Source organism: Chaetura pelagica, unplaced genomic scaffold (assembly GCF_000747805.2).
Source record: "Chaetura pelagica isolate M959 unplaced genomic scaffold, ChaPel_1.0 scaffold135, whole genome shotgun sequence".
NCBI lineage: Eukaryota > Metazoa > Chordata > Aves > Apodiformes > Apodidae > Chaetura > Chaetura pelagica.
Window position 1 is genome coordinate 3,660,744 of NW_009953649.1, and position 12,883 is coordinate 3,673,626.

Here is a 12,883-nt window from a genome sequence, read left to right on the forward strand (position 1 = left end):
ATAGTTCTGAATGTAAATACAGATGTATTGCCAGAATTTTAAAGAGCATTTTGTTATTCATGTGTCCTCAAGATATGAACTATAAAAAAGAGATGTGGCTGGTTATTTGTGATACCAGTGCATTTCTGCTTCACACTTCACAAGCAACACCACAGCTATGACAAAAGTGAAATGCATTATTTTGCATATATTTGGACTCAGTGGGAAAGGCAAAAGTAGGTGTGACAAAGACAATGCATTTTCAAACATGACTATATTCTAAATTGCCTTGCAGGAGGACATTAAGATGTCCATATCATAAAAGGATAGCATCTATAACATGCTGGTTGTGTTCTGAAAAACAGAGAAAATATTAATGCCCATATTTTCTCTGTTAAAATTTAAGTAAATATTCACAAAATTCAGCACTGAATTTCTTTCTAGAAAAACTGCTTGGTAAAAAGGTTAATTACCCGAGCTACCACTGTCATCCAGTGTTGGGTTTTTTTAATTTATTTTGCATGGGCTGTCAGATGAATTACATCATTTTAGATACAAAGTAGTATTCTAATTAATGAGACCACAGGAAAATGTTGTTGCATCCCTTTAGAAAACTTGTTTTTTTCAGTCACAGGGGTCAAAATGCCTATGAAACAAAAAATTTTCCCCAATCAAACAAAAATAGTAGGAACTAAAGGGCTCTATAATGTAATGGTAAAATGCGTAAGAAGCAGTGACTACCATTGGGAACAAACACCAACTTAAAATAATGCCTGTAAACTCCAATAGCAGACTGAATTTGACTAAGAGGATAATTTCTTCCTGAGTTTCTCTTCCCCTGCCATCAGTATCAACAGAACAGGATACTTTGAATTTTCCAAGGCATCTGAGCAGATGAACCAACACATGAATGTTAAGCTACTCTTTAAATGAAACTTTCTTTTCCTGCCTGCTTGCATAATCAAAACTATCTGTAAATGAATAGAACTTCATGATGGAAAAAGCTGTCAGCTCTTCATATGTCACCTGTATAATGCCAAGCCATAATTCACTACAGATCCCCCTGTGCTGTGTCCAGTGACTTGCACTTGAATAAAACTGTTCTGGAACATCTGCAGTAAATTTTGATTAGACAATATCAAAAGTCTAAAGAGGTATCACTTCCTCAGACATTTATCCCAATGATTAATCACCATCACAAGAAAAAATGTTTGTCTTTTACCTAATTGGAATTTGTTGGCATACCAGCAATTGGTGCTTGTTATGCATCTAACCATGAGGATACAGAGTCTTGTAGTTCTGTGTGCTTGAAGGAAATGAAAGTTTTTTATAAACTTGTATCTCTTTTTGACAAACCAGGTAGACAACTAAGCTAGACTGTGGTAAAGTTTCCAATCCCTCAAGAATGACTTTTTTTTTTTTTTTGTATTTTGGCTTGGGTTTGGGTTTTTTGTGTTTGTGCAGCTCCTCTGTAACCAGATTGTATATTCAGGACTTAACTCAGGGAGACAATTCTTCTCCTGTGTAAGCTGCACATGTGCCCGATTCTTGCATTTATGGTTGGTATTTGACTGTATTAGCATGCATTTTCTTAGACTAGACCTAGCTTACCAAGAGATCTGAATCTTCCCTCTTCTCCCCACTAATTGCCATTTCACAAAACTGCGTATCTTGCCAGCAGTTATGCTTTGTATATCATGTATATCATTGAGGAAAAAATGAGACATTAGATCCTTTGTGGAGCTCTGTGCAATGCAGCAGACATAATCTCATTTGATGGTCACTCTTAACTTGCTGATGTCAGTGTGCTGAGTTTTAATTTATACGACATCTGTTTTCCTGACACTGCCTAGTGCTTTTTGAATCAAACTATCCTGTAATACTAATTCAGTACCTTACAGAAATTCTAGATATTCTATCTACAGACTAATCTGTTGCTACCAAGTTTGCACTTTCATTGGGGAATAAAATCAGGTTTGTTTGAGAAGACCTATTTTCTGTAGTGTTACATTGTTTGGTTTTAATTTAATAACAAACTTCTTTCAGCTGAATCCTGAACCATCATCTTATTTGTCTGGGGATTGCTGTCTTGGTAGTCAGAGCATTCTGGAATAGCTCATTTGTCTTTTGCATTTGGATTTTTGGCACAACTCAACACTGTCCTTTTTTGGCTGTTCCATAATATATATTGAGATCATTATTAATTGCCTCACTCAACTCTATAACATCAGTTTTAGTACATTACTGTCCTTGTGCTGCAGACTCAGACGTTTACTAGATCCTTATCCAAACCTTTCTGAGGATGCCAACATTGGAGGAAATCATTGCAGGAATGGTTAGGATCATGTATTTAAAAGAATATTGGCCATCCCTTTTTGAGGTCAGTGACAAACGCAGAAGGAGCTGCAGGTTGGCACTGCACGGGAAGGAGAAGGAATGCTGGCTCTGGCTGACTATCACTGGCTTGGTGTCACTTAATATGTGCAGACTAATATTGGAGTCTTAGGCAAACTTGGACACTGGACAAAGAATGGTTTGTGTTGGGCAAGTATCCAGGTGAAAGGGAAGGCTAATCCCCTATTTACAAGGGAATGCAGTGACACCTGAGGATCACAACTGTAGCGCCTTGAGGGGGAAGGGAACAAGAAAAGACTGATGAAAAGGCAGGTGGCTTAGCTGAAGAAGTTACCCATGGTGTGCTGTGGCTAAACTATACCCAGGCTGCCACTGCTGCTGCCTGGCTCATTCTCCCTTCCCAAAACCTTGAACCCTTTCATTTCACCAGAGTGACTGTCCTAGCTCAGCACTGTGCTTCATACAGCCACAAAGCTTTTAATCCGGTCCTGAATATTTTATTCTTCCAGGGAGTTATGGAGCATCCTCCAAGAGAATGGTGTTGGCTCACTGCTGTAACCATTTTGACTAGTTCAGTATAAGGGATTTTAACTTTCCAGTGTCTCAAATCATCCTTCCAATTTTAGCAATGCTGATAATATAGCATTCATTTTCAATATTTAGTTTCATGTATTTGCTGCTCAGGCAAGAGACTGAGATTTATCCAAGCAAAGCTTGCAGGCAGAGAAATATATTCCCTCTAGAAGTATCACCATCTTTCACTATCCAGCACAATGATCTACGTGCCAAATTTCCATTTGCTATAGCCTCTCCGCAGCACCATGTGGATAAGAAAGGCTTATATAAATAAGTATGAAAGGTTTTCTCACTTCCTGACAATTAATTACAGATTTATATTTTATATTCTGCTCCATATAGGAAGAGACATTCAACATTCAATGGAGCCTGGCCAGACACTTTAAGAAAGTATTTATGAGCACTCATTCAGATTTCAAATAGCTGTCACTTCAGCAGTATTCATGCCTGGCTCTTATTGCAGTTTGCCAGGATGAGCTTTGTTTGAGTAAGTGTTCTGAGAATTACTAGCTTATACAAATCCATCTGTATCCACAGATGAAAAGAATGAAACTTGCTGGTCAAACAACTGCAAATTGTGACTGCATGTAGGAAAATGAAAGTTTGTTCCTCAAGCGATTTACAAAGAGAAAGAAGAGTTAAATTCACCGTGGAATTTGAATAGAAAGAAGTGAACTAGATTCAGCCTTCTTCTAGTTGGAAGGAAAAATCATGTATATTAATATCCTCTAATATCTATGCAAATCCAACAGTTTGCCTTCACACAGTTTTCCACTACTTGCAGTTAACTACGAGATCCTTCAAGCTGTGGGATACACATGCTCCTTGGATATTTAGCTCTTTCTGAGGAATGCCAGCTCCATTACCTCAAAAGATAACAAAAGATGGCCATCCTGAGCCCCATTCAGGATCATTGGACTCAGCAGAGGACCACCAACTAACTTCAATGACCACTGGACCAAGAGCCTGACCGCTACGCTTGCTCTCTGCACCCAAGCAGGACATGACCTTCTTTGCTTTGTCTACCAGAACTGCTAAATACCTATCCTTACAGTATTTCTGTTGAATTTCAAAAGAACTTAAAAATCATTGCTAGCGGTTAATATAATTAAAATATACTTTAAGAAATGTATTTATTTAATAACACTGAAAAGAGAATATAAATTGAAATTGTTCAAACAGAGGACCATGGCATTGTATAACAAATGATATGACTTTTCAGTTAAAAAAAAAAGTATTTTTCACATTGGGTTTTGATAGACACAAGCCATCTAGCTAATGGTATGGACAGCTTGTGATCTACAGCACTTTTCATTTAAAAGCACCCCACGTGTCACAGAACACTATTAACACACAGTGGCTCTGTATGTCATACTGTCAGACGGTAGGTTACATCATGGAAAAGAAAGGCAAATCTTACACACAGTGTATCTTTTTTTTTTTTTTTTTTCATGTCTGTTCACTCATCTGCTCATTTAACTTAGAAAAGAAGAAGCATCTCTTGATTTAGTTTTGAGCAGTATACAATGCCTTATTAAGACCTAGCTATCAAAAGAAATAGTCTGTCATTGTAACTGTACTTCAGCTATATGTGGACAGAAAAAGCTGCATATGAAACAAGAAATCAGTAACAGCAATATTTAATTTAAAATAAAGCATATAAAAATCAGAAATCTAACTTCAAGAAAAATTAAAAATCAGCTAAAAGAGTGAAATACTAACATAGTACATGGAGCATACTCAGACAGTCTGAGACAGTCTGACAGAAAGCTGGAGCTCCAAAAGGATCAAAAACCCAGCATGATAAAGCAGAAAAGTAAATTTGCTGAAGTTATTAAAATAAAACAAAACAAAACAAAATAAAAATAAAGCAAATACTTTTAAAAGTCAAAGTTGTATCCTAACAAAAGAAAAAGAACAGGGTATATACCTTGACAAATTAAACACAAAACTAATATAACAAGATAAAACAACTTTGAGATATAAAAGCATAGAATCTAATAACCCACCATTCTTATAATATTTCAGAAATGGGAAAATTGCCTGATATTCAGTGATAACCAGTTGTATAAAAAGAGCATTCAGAGAAGATAAAACCATTACAGAAAAGTTACAATTACTCTCTGAGTCTGCACTGCCTGTGAAGACAGATAGGATGGTTCTCAAACAAAGTTTGTTCCTTATGTAGGATGAGACTGAACTGTTGTCTCAGAATATCAACAGAATGTATTTTAGAACAAATCTATAAGACAGACTTTAACAGATTGCCAATATCAGCTAATTTTCTGTTGTGGTACTTTGCCACACCAGTTAAACTGTTCTTAGTACCAAAAGAGGTGGAAGTAGTAATGTAAAAAAAGTGATTTTTCTATTTTCACATATAAGTTTTAATTTTTTTAAAGAATTTATGGAGAGTAGAGGCATAGAAAGTAACCCAGTGAACATAAGACATGATGTTTCTGCAAATTTATGATATTTCTGCCCAAAGGTAATTGGTATGAACCATAACAAAAACGGTGTTATTGCACAAATAAATGAATATTTCATATTATGGAAGAACCAATGGAGCTTTTGCAGTGAAAATACATACCTTAGAAGTTTAGAAGACTTCTTTGTTGGAGCAGATAGCCATATGAATTACAGAATCACTACAGAGTACTTGGAATTTAGGAAAGCTTTTGAGGACTTCCCTTATTAGAGGCTCTGACAGCAATTATTATTACCATATTACTTTATTACCATATTACATATTAATACCTCTGGCAGAGGTAATATGGGATATAATAGAAGGTCCTGGATTAATGATCAGCTGACAGATAGGAACCAAAGTGTAGGAAATAAATTTTATGTTAATAAGTGAATAGTAATCCACACAAGGAAAATCCCATTTTTAATGGCCTCTGAAGTAGGTTTTACTATTTAAGAATCTTAGAATTACATCACAGAATGGTTTGGGATGGAAAGGACCTTACAGGTCATCTAGATCCAATCCCCCTTGCCATATGCAGGGACACCTTACAGTAGCTCAGGTTGCTCAAAGCCCAATCCAACCTGGCCTTGAACACTTCCAGGGAAGGTGTAGCCGCAACCTCCCTCGGCAACCTGTGACAGTGTTTAACCATTCTCATAGGAAAGAATTTAATCCTAATGTCTAACCTAAATCTCTCCTCTTCCAGTTTAAAGCCATTACGCCTCCTCCTCTCACTACACACCCTGGTAAAAAGTCCCTCCCCATCTTTCCTGCAGGCCTCTTCAGGTACTGGAAGGCCACTATAAAGTGTCCTCAGAGCCTTCTCTTCTCCAGGCTCAACATCCCCACTTCTCTCAGCCTGTCTTCATAGGAGAGGAGAAGAAAAAGGTTTTGTGGTAATTTTAAAGTATTTTCTGACAATATCCATTCAGTGCATGGTGTTAGCTAAAAAGGTAACGGACTACTGCAATTTCCTTAGGAAAGGTCTGAGAACAACACTAAAACTGATACCTCGTGAGTGAGTTTAACCATGGTGTACCTCCACCCAGAATACTGAACATAGCTCTGTTTCCCCACATTTCATATTGGAATTAGAAGTACAGAATAATGATTAGCATTAACCAATTATGGTAAGTTTTTTATGAATGCAATGCAGTCATCAGTGAAAAGCTGTAAGTCAAAGAGAGGAAACGCTCACACAACATACAATTAAGTTATAGAACTAATTGTTGTGGAGACTGAAGTATAAATAGTTAAAAGAAGGGATAAGACAAATTTATAAAGGAAAGGTCCATTGATGGCACGTAGTCCTGGTTTTTGGGAAGTCACTGCAGACTGGAGCTTTGGGGGTACACTGTACATGCCCTGCTCTTGCCTCTTTTAATATTCAGCTTGCTGTTGAAGGACCAATACATCAGTTTTAATATTTCTTTAACTTTTTATTTTCTTTCCTCAGCCAAAGACACTTTATTTTTCACATAAAACAATTACTGTGAAGAGCCTATATATGTATACACACATACCATTCCTAGACACACTTCTTACACACCATTTGTCTACAGTGTGAAGTATTCTAATTTGGACAGAGTTTTTAAACAATGGTTCTCATCCTGGAGATGTTTCTTCACTGGTAGAGAGCTAAGGCTGATATAAGCTCAGTTGACTTCAGTGACTTTAGGCTGCTCTAGGGTCCACAAACAGATATGTGGGCACTACTTTGGACTAAACAGGAACTGAGGCTGTGGCCCAACAGGCAGGAATGGCTACAATGGCTTTGAAGGTCACAAGACTATTGCCACCCCTCTCAACAGCCAACTTTGTGACAGTTTGATAGGCAAATCAGATCTAGAATTTGTTCTTTAAGCTGTACATTATTCATAGTATGGGAAAAGATCTGATCTGAAAAATTAGCCAGCAAAACCAAGCTGGTTATCCATTGGATGCTATTTGTTTGTTGCACACCTCTCCCCACCCATCTCTAGCGGGATCCCTTAGCATCCTTTAGATGCCCATAGATGAAGGACAGTTTCTCTAGGTGAAATGCTACTGCAGTTCATATGCAGTCAGGTTCTGGCCCTCCTGCTCAGCCCGTCAGCACAGGTGTTAATTAGTGCCATCTGTGACAGTGGCTTACGCTGTGAACACCTGCCACCCAGAAAATATCCTGAAATCCCTGCTTTATTTCACACGGGTCAGTGAGCACCAGTTAGTAATGACTTTGATCAGTATTTTTTCTGGGTTGTGTGTGGCAGGTGCAATGCTTTTGGTGTCCCACAACAGTTACTAGCGCACTGATCCATCAGACCCCTGAGGAAACTTTCACAATGGGTGACAATACTCCCAGTTATATGATTTCACTTCACATTGCTTTGGGTTTTCTGTCTGAGAAGCCTAGGCACAAACACCTTCATACTATGAACCATATGTTCAAAGGAATATTTTAGAGGCATTTTCACATAGCTCTTTGAGAAAGATAATTTAACTTTTTTAAAACAGACTCCAGTGAGACAAGAATACTGCAGTTTACAAGGACTGTGGGACATAAAAATCTAAAAGGAAGGACATAATGCAGAAAAAAAATAGAAGTAAAGCACAAATGAGCCCATGGTGCTGACTGTAAATATGAGGTTAAGCAATATTGCTGAGAAAGCATGCACAGAAGTTAGATGAGTCTTTTGAATTGGTTTAACTCATGCAGCTGCCAGTTATGCAGTTAAAAAGCTAGATCATTTGTGAGTTTAAGAATACTGCAGAGCAATATGTTTTCTAGAAGGAATTTCTCTTGATGTCTGTGGTGTTTGTCACCCTCAATAATTCTGTCAACTTCAATCAATGTAAATTATTCTCCCAACACCTTCTAGTAAATATAATTAACGCATTCAGTGCAGGGAATACTCTAAACCCTGCTTGTTTTCAGGTTTATTTGCACCCTCCTTGGGACATATCTCTCCTTTTTTCCCTATCAAAAAGGCTCTGAAGATGATTAGTAAGCTAGTTAAATGGCAAAAGAAAATAGATAGGAACATACATTCGTGAACACGCATCTTTGGCACAATTTGCAACACTTCATGAGGTTAACCTTTCAAAGCATTTTTGTAACTGATGGTGCCTACAGAAATATTCTTACACTCTTCAATTTCAAACATTTTTATTGGAGTTGTTGTTCTCTATTACCTGGTCATAATTTCATCAGAAAGTATCAATCATTGACGGACACTAGGGAATTAATAGTATAACATTGTTAGACCCAGCTGTAGGAACACCTTGTGAGAAATTAAACATAATTCTATGCAAATTATTCATTTGAGCTATTTGATGGATATTGCCCCACTTATCTTTAAAGATTATCCTTTTCTAGCATCTTTAAAGCTGCTTTAGTGAGTTCTACTGGAAGAACTTATTTCCTGTTAAATTTTCAATAAAGTGCAAGACTCACTCCATTCCATTCTCTTTCCAACACATTCTCTTTTCTACTTTATCATAGTTCATCTGAAGTCTTATACTCAAGAAAAATAAACAGCTTGGCAATACAAATCTGACAAAATTTATGAAGACCAGAAACATCACTGTGCTCTAAGTAAAATTAATCTAGAAACAATCAAAATTTGGTGCAATTAACTTAATAATTCAGTTTCCAAAGTTGTTTCTATACAGTCTGCATCTTAATCTGTCGGAATGGAAATTTTGTTCATAAAAAGATGTTTGTACATTAAAGTATAAGAATGGTCCATATATGACAAACAGCACTCAAATTGATCTATTCTGAATGTTCTGGTTTTGTTTTCACAGAACAAAAATCTCACATGCATTTTATAAGGTTAACATATATACAATTATTTAAATGGAAAACCAGACACAGACATTAAGTATTTCTACTTGCTTATTCAAAAGTGACATATTTGGAAGATGGGGTGATAAAAAGGCCTCTTACACAATCATCTCCCCTGCTTTGTGTATAAGAGGAACAGCTGAAAATGAGGGATTTGGTGGAGAGACTGTGCTGATCATCACTAGCCAGGATGCAGGCATCTTGTGGGCTTTGGAAGCTGGACTAACCTACAGCAATTTCACAACTGCTCTGCATTTTCTGGAGACAATATTACTTCTGTGCCTTCAGCATCAAAGAGTGACAGCACAGAGGTGTTGCCCGTCACCTCTGCTCAGCATTTCTTGCCTTGTTCTAGGAGCAGCTCAGGGGCTCTTCTCCAAGCAAGGAAGAAAGTGTGCCAAATAATTCTTCACAGTTTTACCAAATAACCAATGGCTGCCTGGTAAGGTGAGGATAATACTTGACTCTGAGGCTATCTCACTGGAGACCGGAATATCTCACTTGGAAAGTAACGCTTAGCAAGTGTAGTTCCTTATGCTCTTATCACACTGGGAACTGTGCTCAGCTTAACACATCTGATTTTGAAGCTTTTGATTTCCATAGGAAGCCTTGGCTCAGAGTTAGACATCCCCTTATGTGCATTTCCAGATATGGATGACTTGCAAGCCTAAGAGCTGAGATGTACACCTGCCAAGAACTCCAACACTGAAGTACCTTTGTAGAATCCTAAAAAAAAACCCAAAAAACACAACACCAACCAGCCTTGAATATACCTTGCAGCTACTACACATTCACACAGCCTTCTGTCAGCAGATGCACAGATTTTTCACATTGTTTAATGACTGCTGCCCACTCTGCAAAAAAAATGCACTCTCATGGTGTGGAACTACACTTAATTCAGATACATATTAAAATAAACAAACTTAGTAACTTGCCATTCTTTGGTTTTGAATGTGGAGCTTCATATGTCAATTTTAATCTGAAAGGAGCAATGTGCTCTGTGAGCCTTTGAAAACATGTTTTATTTATTGAGAAGTTTCTTCCCAAGTGCAATGTGTATACAGCTTAATAAACAACTATGCAAAAAATCCCCACCCCAAAAGAAGTATGGCATAACTTCATGCCACTTCATGTGCTAGACTGTAAAGACCATATGTAGTTAAATGTTGTCATCATTAATTAACACTAGTCATTGTATGAACACACGAAGAATAAACTTTCACATCAAATGCAAGGGAACTACTTAAAGACATCATGCTATGGATTGGGTGACTTTATCATCTTCATTCTCATGACACGTGCTGGCTTCACATTAAGAAATGTGGGCACCGAATTGTGTGGTATTTAATAACTCCAGCTAGAGTACAGGAGTAGAGAAACGGTGAACAGGGGAGCTGGATCGTTCAGACTGCCTGAGAAAGGGCATATCACGTCTGGGCTCCTTCCGTGGCCATGGGCTAGGGTAAACCGAGGAGCAGGGCTAGCTGACACAGGTGTCAGTAGGCTCAGTGGTCTCACTGCATCCCCTTGTGGTTGGGTGGCTACAAGAGCTGAGTATTGTCCATCCCCAAGAACGTGAGATGTTGAGTAGAAATTACACAGGAGGTGTAGTTTCTTGCTCTCAGGAGGTGACCAAACTGGATCTGGAGGCCTCAAAGCTGAAACAATTAACTTCTTCACGGTGTCAACCTGTGCATTTCCTAGAAACATGACCATTTCTCACAGTCTCTGCTGCAGTGATTCTCCAACTCTTGATACCCTAGAATTCTTCCCAGCACATTTTGCAGCCCACCATGAAGACCTATAAGTAAGTGTGGAAGAGGAATGTTTCTAACTACACTTTATCCCTGTGTTTCCAAACATAGCATGGATGGAGCAGCTCCTGTTCACGCAGACCGTTACTGACAGTGGCTTTGTGTTGTCTGTGAAGAATGATCCCACTTTTAACACACCAGCAAGCAGATCTCTCACAGTGAATGTATGGGATTTGAAACAATAGAGACACAACAATTTACATTTATCTTCATAAGTACTAGTTTCACTTTAAATAGAAAATTAAAAAAAAAAATTAAAAAGAAGAATTTGTCTTTGGAATACACCCAATATCAATTGGGATGGGGTTAATAACTTGTCTTTCTGGAAAACAACACAAAGGTTGAAGCTTGCTATGTATTTCCAGTGAAATCTGTAGTTTGAATCTAACAATAAAGGTATGGCAGGAACATATACAAATAATAATTTTTAAAAGCAAATATGGCTCAAGCTACATAATCTTCAAAGTCCTTGTAACATTTCCTAAGAGGAGACTGTTGCCTTGTGAGGTAAAACTGATCCACTATTTTCAAAAGTATAGCTTCAAGGTCTGTAAAAATATCTTGCAACAAGAATTTTTCATCAATCAGCAGCATATTAAAAATATATCCTTTAATAAAATTTCTCACAAGCAATGAATGAAATTACTACTTATACTGATCTTTTTAAAAACAAATTAACAAATAACCTTCACAAGCTGTGTTTTGTGATGTTTTTTTTCCAGGTGAGCTAAGTCCCACTCCTGTTAATAAGAGTTACATCTAAGGAGTAGAGCAAGGAAGCAGGTCCCCTGAAGCAATTCCTCGGGCACTGTGAATTAGCATAGCTTTCCAAAAGTGCATTGAAGGGAAAGATGGTAATTTACATCAACAAAAAAATTTACCCCTTTCCTGCATGTTTTTCACCTTGGCCTGCCACGAGATCTAATCGTCTCTGTCAGCTGCAGAGAATCTCAATAGCTCGTGTCCAGCTCTTGCTAGCTGCTCTTTTTCTCATCTGAACAGGACATAAAATGAACTGCAAATGTCAGCTCATTGCTTCCTGCTTTTACTTCTTTCCCCTCCCTCCCCCTAACTGCAGCACTTTCGTGTTTTAGGTGTCCAGTTTAAACCAATTCAGCTTTGAATGTTGTATATGCAACTTTTCCTGGAGATTATTTTACTTACTCATCATAATAATATATGTTCTTCACTTTTTTTACTTAGTCATCTTTTCGAGAATAAAAGGTATGGAGTCAGCTCAGTAACTACAGGGAATCATAAATCAAATCCATACAAGAGATACAGTCAGATAAACAGATTAGCTGTAAAATTATAGCAATAATGTGGTAAGGTTTGCATTTTTTTTACTTCAAAACCCCATTATGAGGACCACAACTGGACTATAAGAATGTCACAATAATAGATCACAAGAGTTTGTTTTCTATCAAATGGAATTACTTCTGTAATTTATGTTGGGCCACCTAGCCTGGCTAGAAAACAATGCCTCCTTTTTGAAATGCCCTTACTTTGGATATTTTTTGTTTGGTATTTGAAATCAATAAAACCTGTTGACTATGAACAGTTCGTACAGAGCAGGATTTTTTTACAACTGCTCAAGCTGCATGAAAACTTGCTTGCCCAGACCCTCTGACAAACTCCCCGCTGTGCTTTCTTCCCCACGGGACATGGCTTTGCAGGGGCTACCCGGACTGCAGAGGCATTTTCAGGTTTCTTTTCCTCCGTGTTCGCAGTCCTAGAAAACGAGTTCACAGGCAGTAAAGCCAGCAGCTAATCCACGAGTGCCTGTCGAGCGGTGACTTCGTATTGCTCGGGCAGAAATGCCAAACTTCCAGCGGTGGCAGCGGCCGCAGCCGGGAGCGG

At 37.9% G+C, this 12,883-nt stretch overlaps 1 protein-coding gene across 4 annotated transcripts in view; it reads right to left on the reverse strand.

Moving 5' to 3' along the window:
- The window catches only part of GRM1 (glutamate receptor, metabotropic 1), a 163,583-nt gene that overhangs the window by 149,657 nt on the left and 1,043 nt on the right, over nucleotides 1-12,883 (reverse strand). The window lies entirely within an intron of this gene.